This window comes from Sturnus vulgaris, chromosome 1 (genome assembly GCF_052056855.1).
Source record: "Sturnus vulgaris isolate bStuVul1 chromosome 1, bStuVul1.hap1, whole genome shotgun sequence".
Classification (NCBI taxonomy): Eukaryota; Metazoa; Chordata; class Aves; order Passeriformes; family Sturnidae; genus Sturnus; species Sturnus vulgaris.
The window spans coordinates 115,704,693-115,720,782 of record NC_142243.1 but is presented as its reverse complement, the minus strand read 5'-3'; positions in this window follow the sequence as shown (position 1 = coordinate 115,720,782).

Genomic DNA, 16,090 nt, shown 5'->3' with positions numbered 1-16,090 from the left:
AGAATCCAACTGACTCTCGACCAGCTAACCCACTCTTTATAAAACCCATCCTCATTGGATGGCAAAGCTGTTTCCACTCTTTGGTAATTAGTACAGCTGTAATTCATCAAGGGAGATTGCCTTCAGCACTATCCTTACAAACCGTCCTCCCACAAACAAGCTTGGTCAAAGAATATGAGCTCATGTCTTCATTAATTTAATCTCTTACTTCTCATTTAACCCTGCTTCTTGACAAGAGCATTTCTGAAGCAACAAAACTATTTTGTCTATGTGATCTCTATGGAATCTCTAGAATAATCTGTTAGATTTGGACAATGACTTGCAGTAAATCACTAGACAGCCCAGCTCAGTAAAGGGCTTAAGTGTGTAACATTATTAACACAAAATCGTAAAGATTTCTTTCATGTGGCTAAATTGTGTGTAAAAAGAAAAATCACAAAATCACAGTTTCTTGTGAAAGTAGGCGGTTTTGCTTTTTTTTTTTTTTTTTTTTTTTGGTCAGCATAAGGAGTTTGATTACAATCAGGAAAGGCCAAACTGGAAGCTGCTAACTTGATGGTCATAATAATCCCCTTCTCTTATTCCTCCTTTTTCCTTTATGCGTAGACTAAGGAGGGGAACAATTTTAGCACAGGCTTTTAAGTTCACCTATTCATTCTCATAATAACTGATCAACATGAACAGCAGGAAATGAAAATCCAAATTGAAAGGGAACCTTTGTTGAAAGCACAATTCTTAGGTTCTTTAGTCCAACATATTTTAACACACAAGAAAACGAATCAGTAGGATTTCAATGGTGAGTTTTGTAATAATGAAGAGAAGAGTTTCTCTCTGTGAAGTATAACCATTTTAGGGAAAGACTTGCAGAACTACACTAGTTTTAAGTAATCTCCAGGAAGGAAACCTAGCCAGTACAGGGTGTTTAAAAGTTTACTTTAGAATTAATAGTTATTTCAAACAGATAATCTGTAGAATACATAACTAATTGGAAAACACTTTATGTCATATTTTATCTAATAAGCAAGGATACAGATAAGTGATTTGAGGTTTTCAGCATTCCAGAGTATGGGATATGAAAATACAGAATACGCAAAGATGCCAAAGTTACAAATTTTATGTGAAATTTGTTAAAAGCCTCTCCAGTTTTGAAACAATATTATTTTGATTTTTTGTATTAAAATAAAAAGAATTCTTTTCTTTCCTATCAACATGTTTTAAAGGGTTCTTTTAATTGGCATGCTGCAGGCTGCTGGTAAAGAGAGAGACCAAGAATTTGTAATGGAAAGGGATTGTAAATGAGATATTCTCACAAAAAGCTTGCAGATTGAAAAATGTCGTTTACCACATTTTTATTAAAATAAGGAGCAGTCTTCCAAACACTCTAGTATCATATGATCTATGTGTCTTATTTTATTTTACAGCAGTGTAGCACTTTGTCAGTGGCTTCCAAACACCTAATTATTTGCAGAATCATTTATTTTCAGAATATCTAAAACCAAAACTGTGCTTAAACTTATATCTTGGAGATTCATCATGCTTGGATAGGTAAGTAATAAAGAGAACTCTAAGGCAAGTATAATTTTGAGCCTCTGAAATGTATAGCTGTAATTTATAATTGTCTTTTCTGTGTGTCACCCAAAGGGAGAAATTATTAGATAAAAGGGTCCTGTAAAGTGGTTAATGTGGTTGGATTTTCAATGAACTTGAGAAAAAATGCCTACATTTTTAGGTTTATGGTGAGATCAATAGAGACAGCTGAGGTTTTTCTATTTAGTTAGCTATATCCCTTTTCAAAATTAAATCTAAATTTCACACTTTGTGGAGGAAAAAAATCATCTCTTCAAGGATGTTTCCAGGTGTCCTTGTTTTCTCCTGCAAGGGTTTACAGATGAAAAACTAATAGAAGAAGAACAGAAAGACTGTCAAGCTGTTTTACAGCACTAGATATATTTTGTCACTCAAATTGATATCATCATCTACTTTGGCAACACTCCACAGGGAATAGTCAAATTCTGGCAAAAATAGAAGCAGAGGTAGAACATAAACTAATCATCCAAACCAGCAATCTCATATTACAATCTAAAAAATTGCTTAATATGATAATAATCAGCCTTAAGAAAAAATAGAAAACAAAGCCAAAAAAAAGCAGCAAAACCCAACAACAAAAAAAAATCTTCCAAACGAGCAATCACCTAATAGCATTTGGTATAAATGACTTAAACATAGATGTACCTCTGCAAGACTTGGTTGTACTGAAGATAGTAAGGCAAATGGATGGAAAGTGGAAATTTAAATTTGAATTTCTCTGGAGCTTCAAAGTTAATTGTAAGTACTACTTTTCTAGTGATATGATCTTTATCTTTGCATTTATGTGTTAAATTCCTTGCAAATAGATGTAAGTCTAAGAAGCAGAAATCATGAGGATTTTTTTCCCCAGGGAAAGTATTTCTGTAATAATTTAAAAGAAAATATCCAGGTTTTCAGTTTAACAGTAACAATTTTGCTATTTTATTTATATTCATGTTAGATTGAATAAGTGGTAACCAGTTTTCCATATCCTATGTCAAGGAGCACTCTCCATAAAGCATCAGAGAACTACTCTCTTCTTCTTGTGGTCACTTGCTCTCTTGGGAAGAATTCTTCCTGTGCACAGCAAAGAAGCAGATGGAGAGAAAAAGTTCTTTGGGATGGAAGAAACTAAAATTTGTTGCAATTCAGAAGTTAGTGAAACTGGGAATAAACTCGTGAGAAGAAACACAGAATGGTTTGGGTTGGAAAGGACCTTAAAGACCATCTAGTTCCAACCCCCCTGCGTTGGACAGGGACACCTTCCACTAGACCAGGTTGTTCAAAGCTTCATCCAACCTTGCCTTACACCCTGCCAGGGATGGGGTATTCACAACTCCTCTGGACAGCCTGTTCTGGTGCCTCATCACCCTCACAGTAATCATACGCACATGGTTGGAAAGACAAGTTTACAAAACATTTTATTCCTGTTCTGTTTCACTTTGAGTTTTCACAGGTACTTTAAAAGGGAGCTTCTTCAAAGTATTACTCATGCCTTTTACTGTTCTAATAAACCCTATCTTTTGCTGGTAAGGGCTCTTCTCTCTACAACATCTGCTGTTTACAAAAGGGAAAAATAGTAGGCTAAGATATTTCTATATGCTTTTTCCAAATGTCAAGGCACATTTTAAAAGTATCCAGAACTAGAATGTTTGTTTTGTTTCCTTGTCTCCAGTGTACTTTTTTGTTCTGTTTTTTATTTTTTTTTTGTAGTTAAACAAATGCTATCTTTTTCTTCCAAAGCTACTGCCCCAGTTTGAGTACCTTGACATGTATTAACATTTCATACTCCAACATATTAACAGTCCCAATTAACAGTCATACTCCAGAAAGCCAGAAGAGAATATTTTATACAGAAAAAACCCAGTGTCTTTTCAATCTTTTGCTAAATATTATTTGATCAACTGTTGGATTTTTATATATGAGCAAATCAGATAATTATTTTTAATATATCTTAATATGTTAAAGAAAATTTATTATAAAGGCAAAATTCAGAATCCCTTGGCTTAAGGAGTCACATATTTTAGTTGCTTAAATGGTTACCTGATTTTCTTTCTGTGTCTGTCAGAGTATAGAAAAGACAGGACATTTTCCTGACATAAGTCTATAAAGAAGAATTACGAAAATCAAATTAACATAAATCCTGTTTTGCCAAGTATGTAATTTACTAGTATGCTAATTTTTCTGAAAAGTTTGTGTGGGGAAGTCAAAAATAAAGTGGGAATTTACAGTGGTGAAAGTGGAAACTGTCTGAATTTCCTCTAGAAACAGTATTGAATGATTTAAACAAAATATTACTGTACCAGAACTATTTCTTCTTTGATACAAGCCTAGGAGAATTAAGTTTTCTTAAGAAAAGAGATAAAATTAGTCATTAAGCCCGAAATTACCAATTGTATATTAGAAGCTGAATAAAGATAGAATTGGATAATTAACTTTTAAAGTTTTTTATAGAATCAATGAAAGGACAAAGAAAGTTTAAGTTTTATGAGGTTAGGATTGGCTTGGCTCATTAGAGGTAACCGATGGTACTGGCAGGACTGCTTTAAACTGTCTCTGGTTACATCTACAGTGAGTTGATATAGCTGTGCCAGACAGGACAGGCTTGCTCCTTGCTGAGCTCCATTAAATCCATATGGTCATTCAGAGAGGCCTCAGCTGCAAATGTGCCACTGTTCCTAGTCTCAATCAATGTTAGGGCTACCTCCAAGCTGTCTGCTCATGGCACCAGCACTGACCGTTTTCCTAAAAGTAAAACTGTTGAAAATGATGCCATACAGTCAGGAGGTTAACAAGCTGGATAAATTTAGAGTGTGATCAAACTCAGAAGAAAGGCTTCACTCAGAGGGAGAGTGAGCAGGTGGAGGAGATTTGTTTTCACATATTTTTTCCCCATCTAAAAATTATAATTTATTTCCTTAAAATATTGATGGTTATAGTGTATATGCTGATAAAAATTACACTGGCCAGAAAAAATTCCTATTTTCTAAAGTAAATGCAGTGAAAAACAAAAGAAGAACCCCCTCCAAGCTCCAGAAATTTTTGGATCCCATTGCCAAAAAAAAGTATTAGACATTTCATGGTCTCCATCCTGCTATCACTTTCTGAACTGTCAAAGATGCTTTCAGTGCCACAGCTGCCTGAAGAATAGGTAAGAGTCAGAGTTATGCAATTAGGGATCCGTGATGGTAATATATCACCTCTTATATTCTTTTAGTAAAATTTAGTATAATTTTAATAGTTTCTATTTCTGGAACTCAAATTCAGAATTCAGACATGAATAGCAATAAACTTTAAAAAGTCAACATTTATCTTTTTGATATCAAAGAAGAAAATAATTTAGAATATGAAGCTCCATGAAAATGGGATTAGATGGGAGTTAGCCTAAGTCTTAGGTCTTGATAACAGATGAAGAAGAGACTGAAGTCCTTACTTACACTAAGTTTTTTAAATCCAATTAATATCCTCAAGGACTTAGTTTTATAATTTTGCAGAAATACAGTTCTTTGTAGTGAACTGCATTTTAAGGTGAGGTGCTTCAATTTTATAACAGAGATGTATTTTAAAGGACATTCATATCCACAGGTAAAAGACCTAGATTATTTTGCCTTTTTCAAAAGGGAGTCAAATGCTCATTAGTACTCCATGAACTTATATGAAGTTGTGGACAATTACTTCTTATAACTTAATGGGGAAAAGATTATATAAATAGAGTCATAGATTCATATAATTGTTTGGATTGGAGTGACCCTAAAGATCATCCATTTCCAGCATCCCAGCCCTGGGCACAGATATCTTTCACTAGAACAGTTTGCTCAGGGCCCTATCACATCTGGTTCTTTGATATATTCATTTTTAGGGATTTTGGCAATACATTAGCAAAAATAGAACATAAAACCAAACCAAAACAATTAATATCTATAAATTTTTCTTATCTAGTTAAGTCAATATGTATTGTGATTACAATACCCATTACACATACAGTTAAGAAATACTTAATATAATTAAAAGAAGTCAGCAGTTCTCTAATTCATATTGGGTTAAAAGAAGATTAATTGGAATTGAAAGCAAAGTGTAATTCGTTTTATTGCCAAGGATGGTTTCACTTAATACATTTTATCCTTAGCAGTTTGAAAAGCAGAGTATCTTTATTAAAGAACTTTGAAAACACTCATCATAACTTTGCCAAATTTTTGTATTTTCTGTTACTCAACGAAGTATAAATATTTATGCATATTCAAAAATATAATGGTAACAAAGATTTTAAAAAATATATAATAGATTCTATGATTTCACACAAAAATTTTCCTTTTGATTTCTCAAGAATTCAAGTACACAATTTTGAAGGTACATTTGTCAACAGCAGGTAAAATGTCCACTGTAGTAATTTTAGCTGTCTAGATAATATTCCTCCTGTTCCACACAGTCATGTCAAGCAAGCAGTGATGAGTATAAGTACAAAAGAAACTCAATCCAAGTGCACATATTTATCCATATCTGTACAGTTATGATATATATATATTCTTCCATGCAATAGTTGAGAGAAACCAGTTTTTTTAATTAACTACTCAGAAAAAGTAATGTCTTGATCTCATTCCTTTCTGCATAAGTATTAGGATGCAAACTTAATTCCATGACCACAGCAGTCCTGTACATCAAAAGACTAGTGCTCAGTTAATAGTGATTTTACTGATTTTTCTCTTTTTTCAGTTTCCAAGTCTTAGATCTTTTTACTCTCTATGTTGTTAAATCAAGCTCAAAATAACAAAACAAAGCAACCCAATAAAACTTCAACTCCCAACTGACTGCTTTTCTGAGATGATGTAACATGATGATTATTAATTTTCTAGATGGGTCCAAAGACAGAGAAGGCACAGGTCTTTTGCTATTTCTTAAAAGAAAGGAATTTAAGTATTATTTTATTTCAGAGACCAAAATATCTTTAAGGCATAAGAGGCATAAGAGATTAGGTTAAAAGTCATGAAAAGGATCTATATTTCAGATGACTCTATAAAAGGCTAAGCAATGATTTTATCTTCACAGCTCTAAGCATGCAATATTTCCAGATGCCCAGCTAGGCAAACAGGCTGTGAACTGCAGAAAACAAATGATGATGTCCAGAAGGCTTTTTCCCAGCATAATATGCAGGTGTAGAATATATTTAACACTGCTTGGAGTTTTGCAAGTTTTCTTCTCAAACCCTCCTTGGTCCCTACAATACGACATTTCTTTCAGTCTTCTTTCAGTCGTATTTCAAATAGTAAGCCCATAAGATGAATTCTAGTTTGGTTTTTTTTTTTTTTTTAATCCTAGGCCCAAAATGTAAATATCTTGCAACTTCACAGTGCCTGGAAAATTGAAATGGTTTTCGTAAATTATCCAGTTTGCAGGAAAGAAAAAAAAAATCCAGAACCATTTTTGGTGAATCTTTCACCAGGAACATTTAATTCAAGGGGCACCATCTTACATAAGATGTTTGAGGAAAAATGTTTTAGAAGCAACTTATGCTACAGGCCCTAGGAGATGACAAGAATACCAGCACTGTCAAACATCAACACAACTGAAAGGGAGACTTAAAGGGAGCTTTAGATACTGACGTGGTAACTTCAAAGATTTATGCAAGTATTCAAAATAAGATGACTCAGAAGCAGGAAGTTTAGAAAAGTGTTCTGAATGCGACATTCTGGAGGGAGCTCAGAAAGAAATACCATTACCTTAAGTGGAATAATTCCTTTCATATGACAGAGTGTGAAGGTCACTGTGACAGAAAGCTTTATAGAACAATATTAGGCACATAATGTGTAACAATGCATACAAAATCCTGCCCTTCTTCACATTATTTCTGATTCAATTCTTTAGTATTAAATTTACATCTCTGATAACAAAAAAAATTAAAATTAAATAACATTCACACTGACAGCACCTTGCACTGCATTTAGTAAAGCAAGGTTTTCCAGAAATTCAAGACTTGCATTGCAATAAAAACAGCAATCAGTTAATTTGCATTTAAACAGGCAATTATTAGGTAAAGAAAGGAGAGGACGATTTCATATTGGTATGTTATGTCAGGTAATTTAAAATGATTCCCATAGAGCTAGTCAAAAGGTTTGGACATATAGAGTCTTCAGAAAACATAAGTGCAGCTGCAGGTGAGAGCAAAATTAAATCAAGTTTTAAAAATTACTGATCCTGTTGTCCAGCTGACCATTTATTTCCAATTATATTTCTAAAACACTCTTGGCTCCAAACCAAATTTGTCTGTGCCAAGGCTGGCATTACTGCTCACAGGTTATTACAATTGGATGAGACAACCTTATTTGCGGTACCAAATTTTAGAGGATATCAATGTACTCTATAATACATGTTTCAATCAAGATATTTATATATATATGTATGTGTATATTATACAGATATAGGCACATAACCTGTATTTAAATTAAATAAAATGTATTGTATACATACTATATCTAAACAAAGAAATGTGTGGTGGGAGCCATGTTGTAGCAGTTTTGTCTTCCCTTTTTCATGACTTGTGCAGCTGCAGTGTGCCTGGAGCTGTGGGCTTTGTGATTGTCTGTGCCCTATCCCTGGGCCAAAACCCAAACCCTAGGCGTAACCCTAACCCTAGATGGGGATTTGAAGCAGCCATGAGCTGATGTGGGTGTCAAGGAGAAACATCTGGGGTGGGCGAAATGTTTTCACAGCTGTGCTCTGCTTGGCATGAGTTTTGCAGCTGCTGTGTGCTGGGAGCTCTGGGATTCATAGTTGTCTGACGCCTAACCCGGGGCATAATCCCATCCCAGGGCAAAAGCCTAACCCTAGACTCATCAGTAGAAATTGCATGGAAGTCCAATAAGATCCAAGGAGAAAGATGTAATGGGCGCCATGTTGTAGCAGTTTTGTCTTCCCTTTGTCATGACTTCTGAAGCTTCAGTGTGGCTGGAGCTGTGGGCTTTGTGGTTGTCTGTGCCCTATCCATGGGCCAAACCCTAACCCTAGGCCTAGCCCTAACCCTAGACACGGGAGTAAAATATGCCATGGCCTATGGGTGGCCTCAAGTAGAAATGTGTGGTGGGAGCCATATCATGGCAGAGTTTTGTGCACCTTGACATGCCTATTGCATCTGCCTTGTGTCTGGGTATGTGGGTTTGGTGCTTTTCTGAACCCTAACCCTAGGCACAACCCTAACCCTAGACACCGGAGTAAAATGAGCAATGGCCTATGTCCAAAGTATTCGTGTCACAAGCAATATATAGTTCATTAAGTTATGTATATTTAAACATTGGATATATAATTCTGAAGGATATGATATATATACAAAAATAACATTACAAATGACATAAAAAATTTTGCAGAAGAAATTGTTCTGGTTTTGTGTGGGGTAGAATTAACGCAGATATAGATTTTGCCTCAACCTAAAAATGCTGGTTATTTTCACTACAAAAATACTCTATTCTTTCAAGAATGTCCTGTCAAATATTTATATAGCCATCTGTATCACACGGGCTGCTGTTGACAAAACCAGAGGTCCCAGTCACTTGTAAGACTTTTTGTTTAATAGTAGAATAAGAAGGTGAACAAAAGATAAAGATCTTTAATAGCTCTGATTATGATCTCAAACAACTACCCATACAAGAAAATGACACTTATTTTCACTTCTAGTGTAAAAGTTTATATGCAACCAATTTTTACATGATTTCACTTACTCCACTTGTGATATTTAATTTAACTCGATCTTTTCTCCTTTAAGTTATGTGCAGCAAATATGGTTACACAGGTTGACCTTGATAGATGAAACAAACCATAGTCACCAAATAAACTTCTTCTTTACCACAAAGTTTTCATTTATTATTCCATAGTAACTTGATCTTACATTGTATACTAATCAGTTTAATCTTGTTTAAGTTGTCAAAGTTTTCTAGTCTGAATAGACAATACTCATTAACACCAACATCTAAGAATGCCACCAACTTGAAAAGGAGGAAGCAGTTGGCTCTGCCAAAATATCTGGTTTTAAATGTCCATTTTTCATTCCCAGCTTCTTGTAATTCTTTCTCCTTTCAATAAGGATTTATGAAAATAAAATGCACATTTATACTGCCTTATTTGCCCTTGATTTAGTTCTTCAAGCAGAACATTTCTTGTGCTTTAATCTCTACCACTAAAGTATTTGTATAGTCCTGTGGTTTTGTTCATCTTCCCAGAGCGTCTGCGTGGTACCATTCAGACCCTCCACATTTTTAAAGAGTGAGAAGATAGCACGTATACTTTTTCTAAAGAGTATAAAACCAAACCACTACTTCATTTTGTAAATGCATGTTAAATGGAATCTATATCAAAAGATGAGCCAACAAAAAAACCCGTTCAGGTTTCAAAACAGCTAAAAGGGGTATATATTCTCTGTTCTCTTTCCAGCTACATTTTATCTTATATAATGAATTCAAAATACAAATAAACATGTAATTAAATTATCAGGCATTTAAATTTACTGTAGCCATATATTGATATTTCCTTGAATCACCTTATTAGAATGGATCCAAGTTCAGTTCTCAGGCCATACCAAATTTCTCTGCATTAAAAACAAAGTGCAAACAAAGTGTTCACTTTCTTATATGCTGTATTTCAACTGCTTATAGAACCAGTCACACTGGAAGTACATAATACTAACATTTTAAAGTAAGTTCTTGATGCTGTTATTTCCTTATAAATATTGAAAGGCAGGAGTTTTAAAAGAAGGAAAACCATAATGCATTAGAAAGTGCACTCTTATAATATGGGCTACAGCAGCAACATATAGATTGTCTGCATGCTATACATAAATAATTAAAAACCTAAAATGGCTTTTATAGCTTAATCCCTGATGCAGAAAATATCAGTAGATGAAATTGTTCCCACATGCTATGTTAATGAGATTCACCTGTTAAACAAATCCAACTGATTAATACCTGCTGGGTTTGAATAAAACACAACTCTGATGATTAGCACAGCTCATTTTTGTCCCTTAAAATTACCTTAAGGTACTGATATTGTAAGTCTTGAGGAGAGCTAGGATCTTCCAAAAATGTGGTGTATGCAGTCTTTTGAATAAATTTTTAATCAAAAGATGAAGGGGAGAAAACTCTTCATATTTTTACCTTCTTCAGTAGAATCCTTATAGCATTTTTCATCACTCTGAAGGGTTCGAAGATATGCTGCTTAATGCATTTATCATGCTGTCAGAATGATCTAGTTCACTTTTCCTCCCCAGCATTCAGCTGTATACTAGGCATTACAGACATTTTCCTTACTTTCTAAGCCAGATATTTTCCACCCAGATGCAGGTGTCTGAGGAAATCTAAGGGTAAGTTTCAACAGAAAGGATGCTAGATCAGTGAGATGTATGAAAAGTCTGCATCCTGCATAACATACTTCTTGTGCTTCTTGGCCAGTGCATTATCCCAGCAGGCTCAGGTGAAAGTACTTTATAGTAACAAGAGAGTGGATAGGGAAGTAGGATAGGGACTGGTGGATTAGTGGCAAATCCTCTTATCTGCACAGCAGAGCAGAGTAATGATGTTACTTCCACTAACAGTAAGCATTCTAATTGCAAACGCACACACAATTTTATAATGCAGATGTTCCTGTGCGCACATGCATATGGTCTGACTATTCAATTTTTGCCTCATTTTTACAGTACTCTATAATCATCTCAATATGACTTGAGTTGAAGCATAAACTGGTAGGATATTTATTTTGGCCTATGGAAAACGGTTCTATTTTTTGTGGCTAGACATGTAAAATCACGTGAAAAATACAGAAAATTCCTTTGTTTTGGAGACAGTCCAAATTTACAAAATGAAAGATTCTGAGCCACTGCAAACATTTGCTTAGAGGATGCCTAGGAGGATTGAATTTACCTTATAGTTATGGCTCCCTTACACCATGAAATTTAATGATCATTTAATTTAACTATTTTGTATATAGTGATACATTCATTATGAGGTACCTGGCTTTCTATTTTTTAAATTTTCTTTTGCTGAAAAAGAGCTCTATGTGGAAAAACTACCACATGCTGACCTCTGTTTTTTGTCTATACTCAGAATCTCTATTGACATAGCTTTTAAGTTCCTGGAGTTAAAAAGAATTTTAAAATAAATTAAAATTTAAATTTCTATTCACTGAACATCCCAAAATTTTCATCTACCTTGAACTTTTTGTTGTAAAGGGTCTATTAAGCCATGGCAACTACAATCAAGAAGTAGTGAAGGAAAAGTAGGAGTTTCTGTGTTCTTCACACTGTTTCCCTTATTCTATTATTTCTCTTAAAACAGATAGTAATCTTGTTGTGTTTATACAACAATAAAGTCAACTATCTTTTGTTAGTCATGTCTAAAACATTAATTATCAGGTAGCAATAGTTTGCTTTCCTTCCTTAAACAGGTGGCTTGTTTTTAAATTTGTATTAATTATTCTTAATCAGTACAGCACATTCACAAAGAGGAGTTATGATCTTCATACAGGTAAAGAACAATTTCGTTTTGTATGAAAGCATGTTAATCTCCAATATTCATTGGTGCTTAGGAGTTGAATGTAAGCAAAACATGTTTTCTATTTGTTCCACGGTTACTTCTATTTTTTATTGTTACATTTCCTCCTTAGGAACATAACATTCCAAATCATCTGTAGTAGGTGCCCAGTAACATTATGAGACCAGATACACTCACAGATCTTTGTATGAAAACAAGACTGCACATGCAGTTTTATGACAATGTAAATATAATATATGCTGCACTCCATTTGCATGATGTTCTTTCATGTCTGCCCTTAGTTGTAGGATATATGTAGAATTACAGGATAATTGGTCTGGCTTCTATCAAATAGACAGAAATGCAGTGTTGAAGAGCTTGACTGCTTGTATTCAATCCCTGATGAAAACCAAGAGACTAGAAGATCTGTTCCATGCATATTCCCTGCACAAAGGGACTTGTCCATATGATTGGTCCTGCTCATTCTGATTTTCATAGCATATTAGTTTTCATGGCATGCTAGTTTTGTGATTATTTCAGGAAGAAGGAATTCAAGTTATGACTTCAAGAGCTAGATGGTGACTTGCATGAACTATGCCAAGAAAATAAATAAAGAGGTAGGACCTGAATAGAGGTTCAAGCGGAAAGGTTTGTCTGGTCGATTGCCTGAAAGTGTGTCACAGGATTTAAGATCCCACATATCCTGTAAGGAAACATCTGAGAATGGAGACAGCACCAGTCACTTCAGTTCTTTCTTTGGTCTAAAATTGCTGAGTCCCTAGTCCATTATCCTGATGTTGCACAGATATTATAAGAAGATTAGAGAGCCACATAGCTCTACAGCATTCTTTTCTCTGGTCAAGAAATGATGAAAAAGGACTGAGAGTGGAATTCTGGATTCAGGTTTCCATTTTACCAAATATGCCAGCCTACAGAGTTGCCATATCTGAAAGATGTACACCCCATGTCCTTCTATCTCCCTGTAGAGAGCAGGCAAACACCATAAAAGTGATCAATCTCCAAGTGCAAGCTTTTCCCCTTGAAGCAATGCAAACATTGTGCCTGTCGATGAAACACACAATCTGCATTCAAGGTTTTTGGGAAAATTGGAATTCTGCTGTTCTTCAGCTTAACAAAATGGATATCTGTGTATTGAGAACAGTTTATATATAAGAAATTGCAGCTGTGGAATAGACGCTGTCACAAGGCATTGACCTGCTGCAACAGCACTACAAGTAAAGTTTGTATGAAACTGTAATGACCACAGATCAAGATAATGGGAATATGAATGCAGACAGAGTGACTGTTCAGGGAAATTTCTTTAAAATTTACAGTCTTAAGTGTGTCATTATTCAGCATTCTAAAAAGAGGCTAAGGAACATAACCAAAAAAATCTGAACAATTGGTTTGAACTAATTTTCTTGTTGTCAGAAAGCATTATCTCATTTGTCTCCAGCAATAATTTCAATAATTTTTAAACTATTTGCTGTATATCAAGTCACTGTTTATCTATGCCACTTAGCAGGCTGTAGTATTCTCATGAGGCTTTGGCCTATAAACTTAATATACAGAACCACCTATGAGTTGGCTATAGGACCTGAGGAATCCTATCCAGCTCATGTGTGGATGGACAAGTATGGACCAGCATACATATGTACACAATATATGTGTACATACCTATTTTATGTACACATATATGTATTCTCACTTATGGAGCTCCATCCTGCTCAGCCAAACTGGGGAGAAGGATGAGTAAATTGGTTCTTTCTGGGTTTGCATGAGTGTCTTGTGCATCTGCCTGTGATCTCTGTGGCCGGGTAAGTATATAGGTGTACATGTTTATTTATGCATGCTGTATCTGTGTGCATGAGTCTGCCAGGAATGCATCTTCAGCCTTGCTACTGGCGAACCTGACAACATGGAGCAGTGGCAGACTCATCTCTCTCGTTCTGTCAGATCTGGTATGATGTATTTTCTACAAACAGTTCATTATATATAAACAGTCAACACATACTGGCACCTATCTCTCCTATCAGGGAGAGTCTGAGCTATACAGCAAGTATCTGTTGGCAATGGCTATATCAGTAGCTTTTCAATCCCATTATCCCTGCTATTAGAGAGAACCATTAGCTTTAATGTGGAAAGCCTGCCTTTTTCTCTTCCAAATAATATCTGAAGGATAATGAAATTAATCAGTTCTTTGTAATTTTGCTCACTCTGTTTATTATAATATGCTATTATAACAATTTTAGGTAGTTTGAATAAACAAATATTTGTGTAGAATGCATAGTCAAAACAACTTAGGCTTCATGGTTGCAAGGTAGATTATAAATGTACTAAATTCCAACACACTCCTCTCCCATATTTTGTTCTTCCTAGTTGAATCTTTATGACTGCAATATTTTTGTTTTGATTTTTTTTTTCTTCACAGACACACTGAATGTTCTTCAGCTTAGTTGGACTCAGTTGACTTATTTTGCATATCAAATTCATTAATGACCATTCTGTTGAAACTTTTTTAGTTATTGTGTCTGTGATTTTGCTGTAAAATTCAGTCTGATCCACCAAAACCAAGTTAACATTTTTCACCATCTGATAATGTACATTTTACTGATTTTCTATGTGTCAGATGACTTGAGGATGTTAAAGAAGTTTTAGATTTCTAAATAGATGAGTATTCATTACTGGCCACACAAGGGATGATCTCCTGTCTTTAATTCATTATATTGATGCTCTACAGCTTGGACAAAGCCAACACAAGTATTTTAAAGAATGTCTATTTTCTACTTCACAGCTTGGAACAGATTGAAAAAAGAAGATATTCTAGTCTTTTTAACAGAAGAATATACTGTTGTTTTGACTGAACACTGTAACACTTCAAAGCTTCTCTAACACTTCAAAGCTTCTGTACAAGCACTTTGCAGGATGGTTCAGGATACCTGCTTTTATAGACTTTTTAATACAGGAGCAGTGAGCACGTGTTATAGACAACTTCCCATTTTATTTAAAAAATTGAAAAAAAATTACTAGGAGCCCTTCTGCTTTTTAGAAGACACTGACTCACTGTTGAAGTGTCTAGAACAACTCAGCAAGCAAACAATAGAGTGAACAAATGGAGGGGAAAAGCACCCTCCTACTCTATAAGCTGCTCTCACAATACACAGCCACTCAGTGTTGACAGCTGAAGGACACAGCCTTGCATTGGTAGATTTAGGTATTTAAGGCTGAGGACAAAGCTGATGACTCTTGCTGTAGTTCTCCCATATGAAGCAAAAATCAGATATTCATGAAGTTTCATTTCAAAATTTTCAGAAAGATAAGAAAAAATGAAGTTAGCTAAGCATCAGGAATACATCTATAGTGTCCGCATTTGCCAAGATAACATGGAAGCAAGATCATTAATGGAAACACAAGAAGTACAGGAATGGCACAATTTCCAATGCTTAGTTGGGTCCATGTGGTGGGAAAATTGGCAAGATAAGACTGCAAGTGTGGAATCAGTTTCCTCTTCTATACCTTCCATTGTAATTAGGAATGTAGCTTTTACTTTTCCATCAAATTATATGTTCTGATATTTAAAAGCCCATGCCAGTGACTAGAATATAATTTGTGGGATTATTCTTTTTAAAATTCTCCCCTGAATGTGTCCAAAAAGAGGATCTATTTTTTGCATACTGTTAGAGGATGAGACATACTTATTCAATCATCCTTCATTTTTTTGTATATGTGGTTAACCTCCAGGTTCACGGAGAAGAGTGCCCTTTTTGAAATGATGACTGGTAAACTTTCACCATATGAGGTGACTGATAAATAGTCATAAATATTTTTATCAGAAAGAATCTGTAAATTACTGTCATTTTTCATATCCATGAATGCCTACACCTACCTGAAAGAATTCTGGAGGCTTTTGATCTTCATAATTTCTAGATTTCTTTACCTTCTAGTATTTTAATAACATCCATTTTCGTAAATTATCGCTCTTCCCCAAACCCTTAATAAACAGATTTCAAAATAATAAA